Below are 13,712 nucleotides of genomic sequence, written 5' to 3' on the forward strand. Positions count from 1 at the left end.
CGGATTCCCTATCTGGAAATTTATTGAACATCTCCCTTGGTAAGTTATTCCAATCCCCAACTTCCCTTCCGATAGTCAGTTGACTGTCTTGGTGCGAGGCGGTAGTGAGAGCACCCACCCTTTAAATTGCCAAAGCCGATCTAGTCGGCCTTTAAGAATCCACTCGGGAGTTGCCAGAGCCGATTACATCGGCCGGCTTAAAATTCTGTGATGTACATAATTCTGAGCCAACCTATAGTGACGTGTATACTTTTGTTACAACCTGTAGTAAAGGGGCTACACGTTATTAGTGTGTGCCTGACCTTGTTTTGGAAGTTCTAAAAGGGTGTTATAGCTTTCACAAGAGTTGTTTCCTGTGTTTCAAAATACCGCTGACCGGTCAGTAAGAGATTGCTCCTTGCAGTGAGTGGATTAGTGACAGCAAAATGACAAGTTGTTCACGTGATAATTTTTCAGCACGTATTGTTGACGATAAATTAATGTAGTATTTGGAACAATGCGAAGTTAACGCGGATGATTTGTTGGATAGCGATAGTGAATTTAGTTCAGAGAGTAGCAACGAAATTATACCGGACACGCCCGCGGAATCACCGCAGCTAAAGAAGAGACGTTTAATTTTTTCTAACGGCACTAAAGCTACTCTGAATATGGTGGTAGACAAAACTAATTATAACGAAGATGATGATGATGTCTCTGGAGTACATTTTGTGGAAATTTGTCCCAATGAACGCAACAACATTCCTCAACCTCCTTTCTCCTTCAAAGAAACTTCTTGGACCTAAACATGCCCATATCATACTTCAATTTACTTTTCACTTTCTGTCTGCTAAACCTTATAGTCGCATATAGTCCTCTATCACTGCGTAAATGCCGGTCCCTGCGGGCCAAGTGTAGTGTGTCTGCTTCTCACCCGGAGGTCATAGGTTCGATTCCCGCCAAGGTCAAGAATTTTTGCCTGGTCCTGAGGGGTGGTACGAGGTTCACTCAATCTAAGTGACCCTAAGTGATTGCAATTGATGAGATATCTGAGGGTGAGAGGGCAACCCCGGTCTAGAGAACCAAGAATAATGACCGAGAGGATTTGTGTCACTGACCATGCCTCACCTCGTAAACTGCAGTCTCCGAACTGAGCAGCGGTTGCTTGGTAGGCCAAAGCAAATCAGGGCTTTAGCGCCATAGATTTCTTAATTACGTATATTCTGTTGTATTGTAAATTTCTTTTTCAAATAGATACTAGAACCGAAAACGAGAAAATGATTTTGCTGAAAACAAAAATTATAATATCAACTATTAATTTTTATTTTTTTAATAATTCAGAATTATTTTAATACTATGTTGTCCACACGTAGAAAATTTCTTGTCAGTATTTGCCATACATCGATACTTTGCAAGCGAATTTTATCTGTGAGAAATATTGTCATGTTTTTCCTAGTGACATTTGATTGAATTTTTATATTTTATGTTTTTATTTTTCTTGTTCATATTAGTTATTCTATAGAATTGTATTTAGAAGTATATTATACATAATAACATACATTCTTTTGTATCATAAATGATTTTCTCAAAGTAGATATTGAGAGAGAAAGTGAGAGAATGTTTTTCTCTTCCTAAAAATAAACGTTATCGACAACTATAAATCAACAATGAAACGTTTTCGACTCTTTATATCACTCTAAATCAGTTGCTTATTCTGTGTAGTCAATACGTAGAAAATTTCATGCCGGTATTTGCTATACACCGGTAGATATACGCAAATTTTAAATTACATGTATATCTACTGAAAACGACCTGGCACTTTACAGTAGTAGAGTAGAGGCAGAGCGCTGGCCTCTTCCAGCTGATGGTGAGCGGCCGACCAGATCGGCTCCTGGCTCCAAGAGGGTTAATTCAATAATGATACATATTACTAATGTGGCTATGTAGCTCCCTATTGCTAAACTTAATTATGTCTACCTTGCCCTTTCGAGTTGTACATACCTGTTTGATACATTATTATTACCTCTTACCTTTGATTTTCTGCATATCTTATTATAAACTGAAAATATCCTTCTTAGAGATTTTGCTTATTCATATCATCTATTTTAAAATTATTTCTTGATCAACTTAATACCTTTTGGGACTACTACCCGGTTTTATCTTTTCTTGTTTTATTACATTTTAATTCATTTATCTGAGAAATAACTTACTTCAGAAAATGATTTTGTATGGGTTTTCGAACCTAAAGAATTGAAAATTAACTTCATTAAGTCTGTTATTCTTTTCTTTCGGTTGTGTTTTGTTTAACATTTCTGGATGCCAGATCTTACCTTTCCTCCCATGTTTGTTGACTTGGCCCTCAGCGTTTCATTCTAAAAGGGAACATGGCCCCATATGTCTCAACGTGTTGATTATTACAGATTTTTGTTTTTGGAAATTTGATGATTGTGAATGATGATGATGATGATGATGATCGTGATTGACTTTGATTGTGCATATTGTAGTTTGACTGGTGATTTATACCTCTTCTAATTGCTTTAATGTTTCTATTTAATTGAGTTTCCTTCACTATTTGTTAATTACCTGAAATTTGGAATCTTTCATCCAATTCTGTTACCTGATGTCTACTGGGTCTGGTTTTTATTTTTAGTTTCTTGGGGTTTGGGACTAGAGAATATTTTGATTTCATATTAATGTTTATTTTATTCCAGGTTTATTTTAACCTAAAGAGAACATTTTTTCTTCAAGATTTGATTTCAATTTTACCTTAATGTATTTATATTCCCTCAGATTGTATTCTACTTATAATTAATTAATCTAATTAAAACTGATCTCCTTAACCTTTAATTAGTCGCTCACGGAGATTTCCTCCGGGCCGATTACATTTTGCACGGTATTGAACTTCCCAGTTGAACTGTGGGTCTCCCCATCACTATATCTTTCTCCTTGTTCATCTGGACTCGTCCTGTCAGCATTTCAGCGTGATCCTGCATCCTGTGTGCGAGTGTGGGATCATTGTTGTGACAAGTGAAATCGCCTGGACGTTTCCTACGTGTGCGATTAAGAAAATGACCTTATATTTTAGTGAATAATTTTTTATTGTGGAGGAGATGACCTTGTTGTTTTGTTCTTCTAAACTTATTTTAGAAAAATATTATTTCATATTTCATATGATGTGATCGTTGTAGGTAATTGTGAGTCTCACAAATTGAATATCATAAGATCATTCGACATAGTTAAGGTCTAGAGTATTCTGCTTTCAGATGAAACAAACTGTAAAAATAACCTACAAGGACTTAAAAGTGTTTCTTTAAATTATACCGAAGAATACTGCAAACAAACATGCCAAAACAACATCTCAAAGGACAATTAAATTAACATATAGCTGGTTCCACCTTTTCAATACATATGCAGTGTTGGTATATGATCTTTACAACATTATTTATTACAGATTACAGAACATGTTTCGGTGTACAATTTTTAACACCATCATCAGCTGCATGGAAAGTGTGTAGAAACTTGGCGATCAAAACAATGAACAGCATTTTGTCATACTTAACTCCATATATACAGACAATAGAATGTTGTTATAATTAAATATTAACATCTTATTATGCTAGATTAAAACTATAATGTGTGACAAGGAAACTCTTGCAAGTCAAAATATAAAATTCCTCATTTGGTATATGAGTGGTCTTCAATTCCTTAATGTCTATGATTTTATACACTCGTAATATTGGCTTCACATGCGATCCTAAAATTAAAGGATTGAAGTTGAATGCAGTCCATTTGATATTAAGATATTAATTTTTTGTATATGTTACTTTGTTAGATTAAAAGTTTATTATATACAATAGGATTATTAAAACTGAGCCGTCTTCTTATTTTTGTTGAGTAAAAATGTAGTATTTTTAATGCTGTATGTGTAGTGGTTGAACTGTGATATTAATTTGCCCTACAGTTGTTAAGCGGGCATGGATTCTCAGTTCAATGGAAACCTGTAATGATGAAACCCTATGTTAAAAGAAAGAAAAGCGAGAAAATTGATAGAGAAACTGGTTGAATCTAAGTGTTGATATGACTGACTCACTTCTAAAGCTGTGTACCTCACTTGACGGCTGCAGCGCAACGAGTGTGTCTGCTTGTGTCTTGTACTGTGTGGTGAAGCATTAGGGAAGGAGAAGTAGGGGCGGTAAAGGGGTGTTTCCAGAACGTTGCCTGTTTAGCAGAAGGTCCGGAGGGCATTGTGGACGTAGACTGTAGTACGCAAAGTTGTTACGTAGAGTTCGAAAGACGTACGAATTTTCTGGAATTTTTAAGTTGTTGAGTAATAGAATCAAACAAATAATATCTTAGGTTTTTCCGAGATTTCATTCAGATTAAGGTTAGCATTATAATATTGATCTAGATGTATTAAACATGCTTCCGTAATGTCAAGCCTCTGTCCTTTAGCCAGTGTTTCCATGATCTCAAGGTCTTTATCTATATCTGTGAGTTTATGTTTGTATTCATGGATATGCTGGCCTACCGCTGAGAATCTACGATATTTTACAGCGTTAAGGTGTTCGTGATACCTGACATTAAAGCTACGCCCAGTTTGCCCTATGTATCTGCTTCCACAGTCTCTACATTCGAATCTATACACGCCTGATTTAGAATAGGAATTGACTTTGTTGACAGTTGAAGCATTATGTAGAGCTGTTGCACTTCTATTATCTGTCTTGAATGCAATCCTAATGTTACGTTTCTTGAAAATATTTGTAATTGTATACACGTCTTTATTATGTGTGAAAGTTGCAGTTTCCTTTGCTTCTGTTCTATCTTTCATCAGATTCGTACGAGGGCGATATTTGAATTTGCTTATTATTCGTTCTATAAAATTCCCTTTAAAACCATTAGCTTTGGCCATAGCTCGAATGATGTTCAGTTCCTTGTCCAAATTTCATTTGGACATTGGTATGCTAAAAGCGCGATTCACTAAGCTGTTATAGGTTGCGCATTTGTAAGTTAAGGGGTGGATTGAATCATTTCATATTGTAACTGAAGTTTGTGTGGGTTTTCTGTAAATACTAAAAGAAAATGACGAGGCGTGTCTATCAATCTTTAGGTCCAGATAATTAATAGATTTTTCTATTACAGATTCTAAAGTAAATTTTATATCCGTATCTATAGCGTTAAGATTATTAAGAGTTGTAGAGGCATTGGTTATGCGTTCATCTAGGATAACAAACCCATCGTCTACAAACCTAGACCAAAATAGAACATTCTTGAACTGTACTTCGTCCATAAATAAGATGGTCACTAAAACAAGGCAGGATCACTGTCCACATGCTATAGGTTCCATTGACAGAATGCCACCCGTGCCTCAAAATCATGACCATGGAGCTCCTGGTGTAAGTGTGGATGGTACAGGTTATGCTATATCGGCATAACAGACACCCAGCTGATGTTAGTCTCCTGTGCAGTGGCCCATGTGCTAATGTGAGGGTTATGCCAGACAGTGTCTAACACAACCAATTGATTATGAGCAGATATCACAGGATGATCTCGAACAGGCGGCGTCCTTTCCAGGGACACAGTAGCCCACAGACATCTTTCCACACTCCAAAATGTCGTATCTGTCAGTTGTTGTCTATCCAGATATTGTTCTTGATACAGGCATTGTGCCTGGTATGCATTCTGTCTAGTTTCTCCAGAAATGAGTAACATATCCACGTACTCATCGCTGGAATACATCATGAAGCAGTGAATAAGCTTGTGTTGTGTTGTTTTGTGACTTGCCTCGAAGGAGGGGATTTTGTGCAACTACATACCTGCCATCACATGTTGTTTTCCTTCCAATAGGGCACACTTTGCCTTACATGCAGTCTACGAAGCTCGGAACATGTACAACATAGCTAATTGTTTGCCCGTGTCCTAAACACAGACCATTACTTCCTCATTCTCGTCCAGCCAAGCTCAATACCCTGTGCTACTATACATACGGCCCATTACAGGGACATATAAACAAATCAGTCATGGAAGCTATCAATAATGCAACTTTACCACATCCCAGGTAATTGGCGGCAAAATAAAAAAATAACTTCCAAGCAAATAGTTAAAGCAAAGGGCATCTGAGTGGAAATTCCTATCTCATACCCACCCAATATGATCTATAAAGACTCCCTCTCACTTTCATACATACTCACTCCACAGCCTCATTTAAATTCCCAATCACCTTCTAGTTAGTACCCCACTGTTAACAATCACCATTCCCTTACACTTCTCCTGTGGTGTCATAACCAAATCCCATACATCCCCAACTATGTTAGTACCTGTAACGGGGGTACACCTTCTCCATCCCGTTGAACTGCGCGCTTTCTAGAAAGCCATCTGTACTGTGAATCCTAAACTATGTATCACAAGATACTTGGACCTTTAACCTTTATACGTCTCTACTATCGGCCTATGTGGCCCCTCTGGTGGGATTATGGACAATTACCCTTCAAGGGAATTTTCCATTTTCAATGTTTGTAAACCTTAAAGTTTGTAGATTGTATTTTTTATATGTTGTATTTGACAGCATTACTACAGCTTCCTTCTTCCTTAAGTTATTAACCAATCAGGAATTTTTGTGTCTATTTCTCTAGCCAATTAAAATTGGGTGTGTGTACAGGCATTCTGCCTAGCTCAAGAGAGAACTGGAATTTTCCCCTCTGAGATACTATAAAAGCTGGGTGCTTTAGGGCCGTATTGTCTAGTGTGTGTGTGTACAGCATATTTTAGGAGGCAGGGGCAGCCTTGCTGTTGTCGGAAGGCCCAACAACTCAAGGTAATGGCAGACATCTCTTAACATGTGATAGTTCCAGGCAGATAACTTGAGAGGAAGGTTTCAAACTTCTTTTATAATGTAACATTCTAAAGTCTTTGTTTAAATGTAAATTTTTGGCAAGTCTAAAGACTCTGTTCAAATCTCTGCTGGGAAACATGTAATTTAGGGATTAAAGAGTGTTCACCCTTGCTTAATTCCCATTCAGCTTAGTATGGGGGTGACTAAGATTTTCTAAACCTCAAAATTCTTCACACTACTTTGGTACTTAATGTTTCGCATGTAGTCACCCCTCTGTAGTATAGGCTTAGCCTCTGCAGCCTCGGGCCATAAGCCCATTTAGGATTTTAAGTGTTTTTCATAAAGGAGTGCAAGTGTTTTGCCTCCTAGCCTTTTGTTCATGGCCGATGGTATTTAAACCTTTTATTTTGTACATTAAGGCCATTTAGAATGGGCACTCATTGCCCCTGTTTAAACTGTCATTATTTATAGACGAGTGTGTAACAGACTGTCTAGCAGAAATGACAGTAAATACAGTTTTTGAAATTTATAAGGTGTAATTGTTTTAGAAGCTTGCACCTTTGAGAGGCTGGACTGTAGGAACCTTTGGATCACAGTCTCCTAGAATGAAAATGAGTGGAGCAAACATGCTCTAGTAAAAGTGTACCTGTTTTGAGCTGGATTGCTCAATACTTGCAAATTATTGTGTCAATAATTTTTCTCTATTGTACCTGATTTCTGACTTTATGTCATTGTTATTGCAGGAGCTGTCAATCTCTTTAACTGTTATTTGTTGTTACTTATTAAGATTATCTATCAGATTTTAAACTAAAAAAAAAAAAAAAAAAGAGAGAGAGAGAGAGAAATAAAATTTCAAAATTTATTGCTTTAACTTATACTCTGATCATTTCGCTGTCTACCCATTCACCCCAGCACCTTTTTACACCTCTGTGAACCATGGAAAGCCCAGAACAAGTGTGGTAGAAGAGCGTGATTGAATGGGTCTGGATAAAGCCTCTTTTGATGGCTTTTGTTACAATTCAAAATTGAACACCAGAAATGTTTCTGTTTTGTGATTTTTCTAAATGTTGTCAAATTTTCATTCATTATGTCTGGTGCTAGAGAGGTTCTTGCTCCTTGCTATTTGCGCAAGGAAGAACTAATTTATCAATTATCAATTATAAAGGTCCAGTCTGGTGGCACAGTTGGAACAGACACATCTACACTTAAAGATTCTTTAGAGTTGCCCATTAGTATTCCCGTGTGTGGAGAAAAAATAAATTGGTGACACTTTATCCATGATCACTGCTAACATTACTGAACTGGCCTCTGTTCTCAGTTTTTTGAAGGAGGTGAACCCCCCAGTAACCAATTTAAACGTGTTCAAGCTAGGTTATTTCACTTTTACAATAGAGTGGGGGACCTATTTTCTCTGAAGCTTAACAATGAACATTCTAATATGGCTAACTCCCTGGCTCAACATACATTGACTGACAGAGCAAATGCAACACCAAGAAGGAGTGGTTCGAAAGGGATGAAAGTTGGGGAAAAAACAGAGACGGCACGGACGAGTAATTGATGTTTATTTCAAACCGATATGCAGGTTACACAATGCGCACGGCATCGACTCAGTAGGATGTAGGACCACCGCGAGCGGCGATGCACGCAGAAACACGTTGAGGTACAAATCAATAAGAGTGCGGATGGTGTCCTGAGGGATGGTTCTCCATTCTCTGTCAACCATTTGCCACAGTTGGTCGTCCGTACGAGGCTGGGGCAGAGTTTGCAAATGGCGTCCAATGAGATCCCACACATGTTCGATTCGTGAGAGATCCGGAGAGTACGCTGGCCATGGAAGCATCTGTACACCTCTAGAGCCTGTTGGGAGATGCGAGCAGTGTGTGGGCGGGAATTATCCTGCTGAAACAGAGCATTGGGCAGCCCCTGAAGGTACGGGAGTGCCACCGGCCGCAGCACATGCTGCACGTAGCGGTGGGCATTTAACGTGCCTTGAATACGCACTAGAGGTGACGTGGAATCATACGCAATAGCGCCCCAAACCATGATGCCGCGTTGTCTAGCGGTAGGGCACTCCACAGTTACTGCCGGATTTGACCTTTCTCCATGCCGACGCCACACTCGTCTGCGGTGACTATCACTGACAGAACAGAAGCGTGACTCATCGGAGAACACGACGTTCCGCCGTTCCCTCATCCAAGTCTCTCTAGCCCGGCACCATGCCAGGCGTGCATGTCTATGCTGTGGAGTCAATGGTAGTCTTCTGAGCGGACGCCGGGAGTGCAGGCCTCCTTCAACCAATCGACAGGAAATTGTTCTGGTCAATATTGGAACAGCCAGGGTGTCTTGCACATGCTGAAGAATGGCGGTTGACGTGGCGTGCGGGGCTGCCACCGCTTGGCGGCGGATGCGCCGATCCTCGCGTGCTGACGTCACTCGGGCTGCGCCTGGACCCCTCGCACGTGCCACATGTCCCTGCGCCAACCATCTTCACCACAGGCGCTGCACCGTGGACACATCCCTATGGGTATCGGCTGCGATTTGACGAAGCGACCAACCTGCCCTTCTCAGCCCGATCACCATACCCCTCGTAAAGTCGTCTGTCTGCTGGAAATGCCTCCGTTGACGGCGGCCTGGCATTCTTAGCTATACACGTGTCCTGTGGCACACGACAACACGTTCTACAATGACTGTCGGCTGAGAAATCACGGTACGAAGTGGGCCATTCGCCAACGCCGTGTCCCATTTATCGTTCGCTACGTGCGCAGCACAGCGGCGCATTTCACATCATGAGCATACCTCAGTAACGTCAGTCTACCCTGCAATTGGCATAAAGTTCTGACCACTCCTTCTTGGTGTTGCATTTGCTCTGTCAGTCAGTGTATTTCTGAGTTGTATAATAAAGTTAAACAACTGTTGCCCGGGTCTGCAAGTGGAAAGAGTGACTTCGCTGTCCCATTAGATGCCAATACAGAAGAGGATCCCAATAAGTTTTCTGAGAGTGGGGTATCGATTGAGCCACAACAAGCTTCTGCCCTATCTGATCAAGAACCCCATTAGTAATCCACACCATCTTCCTATTTTTTTAATAAGTAATGCCGCTTTCGAAGCTCCTCAACCTCCGGCACCCTCTCTGGTCATACCACCTGGCTTTAGTAGTTTATCTCACCCTTTAGCCATGTTGCTTAAGGGGATTTTGAAGTTCTTGGGTAATTCAACTAATGATGTGATAGCATTCCTAAGATTTCTTGTAGAATTTCAGGACTGTGCCTTTGTGTTTGCCCTCTTGCACTTACAAATCTTACAGATTATTTATCCCTACTCTCTTGGTGTCCTCTCAGATACAATAGTCAAGGCCTTATCGAAAAGGAGTTCAATAGAAAATTTTCATGGTCATCTGTTAGCAAATTTTATCCCTGTAAGAGCTTTGTCATCTTTAATTCAAAAATATTACTTCTGAGTCCAAAGGCTACATAAAAATCTAGCAGACTTCATACAAGACATTAAATTCTACACCAGAGTGTTTGCCTTGCATTATTTGGAAGGTCAAATAGTACAGACAATTATCGAAGGGATTTCTCCATCTTACAGACCATATTTATGTTTTGCTTCCTGTCCGCAAATGTTTTCTGAACTTGAGGCGATGTCTGTGTCTGCGGAAGGAGTAAGATACACAGATACTCTGTGAGTCACTAGGGAACCACCACCGTCTTCTAATAGTTCTCGGCCACCACCTCGCCAAACCTTCTCGCCCCACAAATGTTATGTGTGTGGAATAAGTGTCCTCTTATAAAACCTAATGGGCCTAGAAATGGAGCAGGGTCTTCTCAAGGATGTTTCAAATGCGGGCTGTTCTCACACCTCGCTAAAAACTGTATCCCATCTAATAGTAAACCTTCTTACTCTACGTGTGGTTCTACCCCTGCTAACCAAAACAATAGAAAATGACTAGCATGCCCAACTGAGTCACCACTATCAGCTTCTCAATGCTCAGCCCAGTTTAATTCTGGCATTGAATTTTCTGAGAAGGGAAGACCCCTAAAACATCTTTCAAAGGTCTTAAAGAATGTCTCAAAATTGCCTCTGAGATTCCAGGACTTGTGCCGTTCCTCAAAATTGAAATAAATAACCAACTGGTCACGGGCCTTTCAGACTCAAGAAGTGTTAGCTCCATTATTTCTGAAGATTGGTATTGCAAATTAAAAGTTTGTTGTATATTTCCTGAATATAGTTCTTCTTCTGTTAAATGTGTTTTGGTGAATTCTTCTCCACTAGAAATTTTGGGATTTATTCAGGCTAAAATTCATATTTCTAAATTTACATGGAAGTTTAAGTTGTTTGTTGCTGAAAACTTGTTATGCCCTGTGATATTAGGGGCAGATTTCATGTCATATTCTGGTCTTGTGCTCGATCTTCAAAGTAAATCCTGCATATTCAAATTTAAGATTAATATCCATATACCCCTCTTAAAATGTAGTTCCGCATCATCTTCTTTGATTTTGCCTACCCAGAGTGAAATGTCGTTAGACCTTAGACATCTACCTAAGAATCAGGCTGATTGCATTCGGAAATTATGTCAGTCATTGCCCGATATGTTTTCAGAAAATCTTGGTATGACTGATTTAATTGAATACAAGATCGAAGTGACGGATTGGGTTCCTGTAAGGTTTCTTCCATATAGGCTATTTCCACCTAAAATGAAGGCTCTCAAGGAAATTATAGATCAAATGTTGAAGGATAGTATCATTCAGCCTTCAAAGTCAGTGTATCCTTCACCCATTTTTCTTGTGCCAAAACCTCAACGCGGCAGTAGGCCAGTAATTGATTACAGGATGTTAAATCGTAAGATTGTATTACAATCAGTACCTCTTCCTGACTTGCATTCATGTTTTTCTAGGTTTTGTAAGGCCAAGTTCTTCACCATCCAAGATCTTAACCAAGCATACAATCAGATAACTCTGGCAGAAGAACTGAAATATCCGACTGCTTTTGCTACCGACTGGAGCCTGTATGAATACAACCACATGCCTTTCGTGCTCCCTCATATACCCCTATGTCTTACTCAGCTGCTAGATAGGATCTTCTCTGACATTAAGTTTACCCAACGAGTTGGCCATGCAGCTGTGAGCTTGCATCCAGGAAATAGTGGGTTCGAATCCCACTGTCAGCAGCCCTGAAGATGGTTTTCCGTGGTTTCCCATGTTCACACCAGGCAAATAGTAGGGCTGTACCTTAATTAAGGCCACGGCCGCTTCCTTCTAACTCCTAGGCCTTTCCTATCCCATTGTCGCCATAAGATCTCTCTGTGTCAGTGCGACGTAAAGACACCAGCAAAAAAAAAAAAAAAAAAAAAAAAAGGACATCAAATTTGAATATCTATACCATTATCTAGATGATGATGTTATTTTATATGAGACCTTTGAGGAACACTTAGCTCATCAAGAGGAAGCTCTAAAACGCCTTCAACCGGGCGAGTTGGCCGTGCGCGTAGAGGCGCGCGGCTGTGAGCTTGCATCTGGGAGATAGTAGGTTCGAATCCCACTATCGGCAGCCCTGAAAATGGTTTTCCATGGTTTCCCATTTTCACACCAGGCAAATGCTGGGGCTGTACCTTAATTAAGGCCACAGCCGCTTCCTTCTAACTCCTAGGCCTTTCCTATCCCATCGTCGCCATAAGACCTATCTGTGTCGGTGCGACGTAAAGCCCCTAGCAAAAAAAAAAAAAAAAAAAGCCTTCATATGGCTGGATTCACAGTCAAGTTGTGAAGGGTATTGTTTTCTAAACCATCTTTGTCCTTCTTGGGACATATTGTATCACCTGATGGAGTTTCAGTCAATCATTCCAGAATACATGCAAACTTCAAGCCTCCCAAAGATGTTAAAGAGGTTGCTAGTTTCATCAGCATGGTGACACCCAACTATGCTTAAAGGGCAGCATCCCTAAATTTTCTCCATAGGAAAGGTGTCAAATTTGAATGGGGGCCATCACAGCAAGCTGCGTTCAAGGATTTGAAATCAGCTCTCTGTAATGTGCCAGTCTTGGCAGTGCCAGATTTCTCCAAGAAGTTCATTGTACAGACAGACGCCTCGTCATCTGCGGTCGCTGCTGTTCTTCTTCAGGAATCTGAACTTGGAAGGTGGCTGATTGCTTATGCGTCTAGAACCTTATCATCTCAAGAAGCCAAGTACTCTATATATGAGTTAGGAGGACTGGATGTCCTATTTGCTTTGGAAAAGTTCCGCCTTTACCTAGAGCATGTCAAGTTTGAATTAGAGACCAACAATCAAGCTCTGAGTTGGGTGCTTGCTAGGCCCTGTCATACTGGGCGAATCGCCCATTGGGCTATTCAAATTTCAGCATTTCAGTTTGACGTGTGACACATTCAGGGATCCGAGAATGTTGTCACCGATAGATTAAGCCGAATGTTTTCTGCAATATTGATTCTGTTGACCTGGAGGAAAGTCCTTCAGATTCTTTTTCCATACCTCCTAGTATAAATGCCATTTTGACTAATGCCCCTATGCTATTTCATTATATAGCGTAATATCAACGTGAAGGTCTGGCGCTGGCTCCTATTATGGAAACCCTGTCTTCTGAGGAACATGTTGGCCCTTATGTTCTGAGGAAAGGGGTTCTATGTTCCCCTTCAAGGCACGATCAGAAGATGAAAATTGTGGTTCCAGCTGTTCTTGTGCCTATGATTTTCAAGTATTACCATGAGACGCCATTAGGGGGACATCTGGGCATCTTCAAAACTAGAGAAAAGATAAGAGGAATGTGTATCTGGAAGAGTATGGGCAGTGAGATTAGGGAGATGGTGAAAGCATGTAAATCTTGTTTGATTAGCAAGCCCACGTTGTCTACTAAGGTAGGGCTATTATCATCACACCAAATATCTCGCCCTATCGA

This window comes from Anabrus simplex, chromosome 2 (assembly GCF_040414725.1).
Source record: "Anabrus simplex isolate iqAnaSimp1 chromosome 2, ASM4041472v1, whole genome shotgun sequence".
Classification (NCBI taxonomy): domain Eukaryota; kingdom Metazoa; phylum Arthropoda; class Insecta; order Orthoptera; family Tettigoniidae; genus Anabrus; species Anabrus simplex.